Genomic DNA, 6,135 nt, shown 5'->3' with positions numbered 1-6,135 from the left:
TTAAAGGTAGCAAAGCATTCAATCTCACTAATTTAAATTACTGTTGCATTGCTTTCTCTGTAACTTCATCGTGGATTATTCCTCCTCCTTTCCTTGAAATTGTGTTTATAACTTTTTTAGGTTAATTAGGGAATGTTTATTTGTTGATTATGTCCACTGGAAATATGGACAAGCGACACATGTTTGGCCTTTGTTTTGTGAGTAGAATACGATTGCATACACTTACACATTAGAGATATATATTTTGTGTTTCTCTATTTTGGTAATTAAGACATAAATCTCTAGTGGTAAATATATAACACAAATTGTTGGATTCAAATTTTATTTACTAGTTTTAAAGTTGTTGTGGTAGAAACATATCAAATCCAAACCGATTTAAATTAAACCGCTCATTCAATCCAATCCAAATCGAAAACCGATTAAAATCGCACTAATTCGGATTTGATTGGATTCTATTTTTTGCAAACCGCTGGATTGGATCGGATTTCGGATCTACTTTTCATAACCGATCCAATCCAATCCAAACCGCATAATATGCTATAATATTATTATTTTATTATTATATTTACAATTATATTTATAACATGTTCAATTTGTTATACATTTTTCTATTATTCATGTATTATTATTATTTAATAAATATTTTATGTTTAAAATATTATATATTTATTTATTTATTTTAACTAACCTATAATTTTATTTCTATTGTTATGTTATCGTTAGTTTTTTAAGATATGTTAAGACTTGTTATGTAATTGTTGATTATTTAAAATTTGATATTAAGACTTGTTATATGTATTTAATTTTTTTAATTTAAAAAATTGTAAATCCAAACCGATCCAAACCGCTTGTAATCGGATCGAATTGGATCGGATTTTCAAAAAAAGTTCATCCAATCCAAACCGCACCGCACATAAATTAAGCGTTCGGATCGGATGACTTTTTCCCTTAAAACCGAACCAAACCGCACCGCGAACACCCTCTCGAGTGTCTAATTTTCTACACAAAGCAAGCATAGCTTTAAGTAACCTACTTTTAATTAACTTTTAAGTAGTTAATAAAGTTGGAGGATAACAACATTACTGGATAAGCAAGTATATATTAAGCACATGCATATATTCAAACTCAGCATCATATAATACAATTTTTAAAACTCTTTTTCGCTTTTGGAAAATAAAGGTTAGGCTGGTAAACAGGGAAGCATCGATGAGCTTGCTGGATTATCGAACCTTCCCAGCTTGTTCCTATAACTAATTTAGCTAATTCGCTTGAAGTTTTCTTTTTAACTTAATAATTAATTATGATACGATCTCTTGTTACCTTTGAACTTGACATCAAATTCACGAGTTTAATTAATTAATAACATTAAAATAGTTACATTTATTGTAAGAGTATTGTCACAGTTCCAGAAAAATATCAACACGATAAACAACTTTAAAAATATTTAATAACAAAAAAATATCAGCAAAAAACAACCGAACTTGTCAAGTTATGACTGTTTGATAATTAAAAAAAATTAGTAAAAAATAGTCATAACTTGCCTTATTTAATGTTTATTATTAATTATTCTGATAATTAATAAATACTAAATAAGATAAGTTCTTTCTTTTTTATCTCTCATTAATTAACTATCTAAATATATTATTAGAAGCTAGATTGTTAGATTTTTATTTTGGCCCATTTTATTTTTCGATTTCTTAATTACTTCACCAAATTAAAATGCTCAAACCAAGTTGGATTAGTTTTGTGCATACAGCAATTTATTGACTAATGACAAAACCTAAAATGAAGTTCCGATTTGCGATAAATTAATCTTTAACCTATTATATCGAGGAATACCATGAAAAAAATTAAAATATTCAAATCTTTATGTGACGGTAACTTTTTTGTTAGAATATTTTTTATTTCAAAATATTTTGAACATGTAAAAGAATAGCATTTGTTCTAAAAGAAATACAATAAAAAAAAAGTTTTACCGTGGAGTGTACTAAGTAGTGCATTCTTTAATTAAAGATAAAAAAGTGAAACATTTTCATTCAAAAATAATAATTTAGTTTTTTTAAAAGACTAAAAACATAAGATAGTTTTAAATATTCTGCTGTAAAAGTTTGCATCATCACTCAAGAATGTATTAGGATATTTGTATTGAAGCTAGACCCTTTAAAGAAATAGAAAAAATTCTCTAAAGTGGGAAAGATTAGAAAATATTAGCTTAATAATAGCTTTTACCGTGTCTATTCTAATTTCTAAGTCATACTAGTTTGTTTTAAGGATGATTAAAATCCTAATTTTTTTTATCAACCTCATCACTTTAATTTAGGTGAGGGAAATTCCTAAAATAATGAGAAGACGATACTAATTTAATTTTTTTACTAGTCAACTACTTCAAGCAAAAGATGATACTCATTAGGGGTGTCTATGGATCGAATCCGATCCGCATATCCGCGATATTTATCCGAATCCGATCCGAAAATTGCGGATATGGATCCGATCCGCAAGACTTTCGGATCGGATCAGATCGGATCCACACACTAATCGGATCGGATTGCGGATTTTGTGTTGGTATCCGCATATCCGATCCGCATATCCGCGTATCCGCAAAAAAAAAGAAATAAATAAGTAAAATATTCTTTTTATGTTTTATTTTAACTAATAATTATCATATATGTTAAATTATTTTAATTTATTATTCAAGAAAAGTATGTTTAATATTATTTTAAGAGTAAACATATTTAAAAGAATAGAAAAATAAATTTTATTGATATTTTTTTAATAAAAATAAGCTTTTAAAAATATTTTTGTGTTTTGCGGATATATCCGATATCCGATCCGATCCGATCCGCAATCGGATCCAACCTTAAAAACTGCGGATATTGGATCCGATCCGATCCGATAATTTTAGTGCAGATCGGATCGAAATTTTGGCCATATCCGATCCGATCTGATCCGCGGACACCCCTAATACTCATTATTTAATATATATATTTTTTCTATGGTTGTTTATTAATAAAGAGTTCAACTATTGTATATAAAATATGAGTTCAATTATTGTATACTTTCAGCAGCATTGTTTATTTATTATATTTTTTTCTGTGATTTTTTCTTGTTGTTATTCTTTTTAATTTGAATTTGGCATGCAAAACAACAAATTAGACATTTAAAGTTTTTGACACTTTTATTGAATTTGAATTGAGTATTTAATGGTATGGATCAAAAAGAAAGAGGTTGAGATGAAGAATTTTGGAAGAAGATTTGAAAAAAAGAGGGAATGAATTTTGTTTGAGAAAGAATTAAAAGAAAGAAGGAAATGTAGAATTTTTGTGTTGTTTTGTGCAAATTTCTTTGTCAAAATTTATATGCTGTTCTAAAAATATTTTTGTGTTATCTTAGAAGAATGAAGTTTATATTGTTTAATTTTTTGTGTAAAAGGAAGAAGAAGAGGAAATGAATAACTTGATTAAAGAATTAGTTGAAATATTTCTACACCTAATCTTTTTGAAAAAATTCGAGTAAACACTTAATTCAGTCTTTGTTTATTTTTTGAAGGATAAGATGATTTTTGTTTAAAAAAAAGAAACACTGTGACCCTTAACAAAATTATTTTAGGATAATATCTGTTAAAAAATCTGTTAATAGTAACACAAATTAATTTTAGAGGGTCTTATTTATAATTTGTGGGGAGTTTAAACTCTCACAAACTATTAATAATTTTTTTAAAATTTTTTTACTAGTAGTGATTAAGTAGAGAAGGACAATTGCCGGAAGTGATGTCATAAGAAAAAAAGTAATTACAATACGAAAAATTAAAAAAAAAATAATGTCGCAAAAAAAATAAGAGAAGAGAATGATGATATATATTGATGATGTTGCTGTCGGTGTTGATAGTGGTAGAGGAGATAATTATAATGACAAGATATGATTGCATAATTAAAATAGTAGAAGTAGAAATTATAACTATGATGATAAGAAAAGTAATGATAATGATGATGATAGTTGGTTGTATTGTGGAAAAAAATTTTGTGAGAGTTTAAAATCTCCACAAATTATAAATAAAAGTCTCACAATACTAATTTTTATTACTACTTAATGATATCTTAACAAAGGATCACATTATCCTAAAATAATTTTGTTAAGAATTAAAATATTTTTTTTATAGAGATCATCTTGTCCTTCAAGAAAATGAATAGAAATCGGATTGATTGTTTACGCAAAAAAAAATTTTAAGTGAAAAAAAAAATAATATAATGAAAAAATAATAAAGATTTAATTATCATCGAGTTTATGATAATTTATATTATATGTGTGTTTTATTATAGTGATTTAATAATGATTTAAGACTCTTTTTATTTTTTTATTTTACTAACATTTTTATTTTTAGAGTTCTACCGAACATTTCTCTAGTAATTTTTTGCCTTTTTTTTTTTTTACTAAACTACTTTGTTTTATATATTCTGAGAGGTTGACTACTTGACTATATAAATTATTTTTTATTAACAGTGCACGGTAATTAATATCTCATAAAAAACATGTTTAGAATATTATATAACATTTGTTATTATTAGCTAGCTAGTAAATATCTTATTAAACTGTTTTGGATTTTTATTTTCTAATCTTCGTTTGTTTTATTTTCTTATTTATATGTCCAAAATTAAAGCACACGTCTGAAAAAAAAATCACACGTCAATGAATCCTATTTAACTTATATTTAATTTTAACACTAAGGTAGTGGGATTGAACTTGTTATATTGGCTATATAATTAAGTTGATATTTACCTACTACGGATCACCATTTACCCAACAAATCAAACTAACATACAGCACTGTACCACAGTGGAAACATACCAAGAACAATTTTGATTAGGTTGTGTTTAAGATATTTTTTCAATCTTGATAAACATATTATATTAGAAATTGCTGTTAAAATATCGTGTAGTGTCAGTGTGGCTTAGGCTTGGACAATGGATTATTAAAACGTATTTAATCAGTGTTAATTATTATATAGTAGTAGTTTATTACTATGTTTGTTATGTTTATGTACACTAATTGCATTGCAAGTCAATAATGAAGTGAGGTAGTTCTAAAATGAATTATTATTACACCAATACCTTTAATAAATACATTAGGACATACATTAGGACAAGCACATTATGATTAATACAATTTTCAATTACTCTGCTTGTTCAGTGGCTTCAACATGTTCATGATTAAGGTATGGAAATATATATATGTGCGTGAGAGTGTGAATTCTAGTATATCTATATTTATGGCGACAATAATGACTATGTAAGACTTGTTAAAATTAAAGTTACATTTTTTTTTTATATTTTGATAAAAACTTTTTAGCAATTCTTTTTAAACAGCGTTGCTAAATTAAAAAAAAAAAAAGTGTTATTTTAATTTTAGTAACACTTTTTAAAATACTATAGTCATCTTAACCATTACTTTTTTAATCTTAAATTCTACCACTATTACTTTTATCTTCAACTACTACTATTATTGTCGCCATTATCACCACCATCACCACCGTTGTTACCACCTCTAATTGCCGCATAGCACGACGCAAAGTAGTTGCTTGAAGTTCTTAAACGATTTGGCGATAATCTCGAGGCTTTTGTTGCTAACAACCATTCTCTTGAGCTTGATCTCTTCAAGCCAAGGGTACGCACCCGCCATGGCTCTGTTCCAAGGACAAGCAAACCCTCCCCAACCTTTTGGAGCAAGATTGAACCTGCAAAGTGTGGTTTTTTCTTCAGTATAACGAATCTCAGCTCCGGAAACCTCTTAATCGAGATCGGAGGGCTAACGGCATAGTAGTTTTCGACGAAGACCTTCCTCTGGCACTATCGTTCAATCTCGTACTATGACTTGCACACTAGCAAGATCGAGCTTCTGTCCTAATCGGCGACGATGAAGGAGAACACGTGCTCTGGCGCCTTTTCTGGAAACGAGTACGCAGCTTTTTTCATGGCTAGGATTTTGATTTTATTAAGCTTTCGAATTCGATTGAAACGATGTCATTTTTTATGGCTAGGGTTTCGATTTTATTAAACTCTCAAATTCAATTGAAATGATGTCGTTTTACGGTGAAAGATGAAGATGAATTTCTTAATAATTGAATATTGTGTCTGTCTTTTG

This window comes from Arachis ipaensis, chromosome B03 (genome assembly GCF_000816755.2).
Source record: "Arachis ipaensis cultivar K30076 chromosome B03, Araip1.1, whole genome shotgun sequence".
NCBI classification, from domain to species: domain Eukaryota; kingdom Viridiplantae; phylum Streptophyta; class Magnoliopsida; order Fabales; family Fabaceae; genus Arachis; species Arachis ipaensis.
This window is presented reverse-complemented; position numbering follows the sequence as displayed.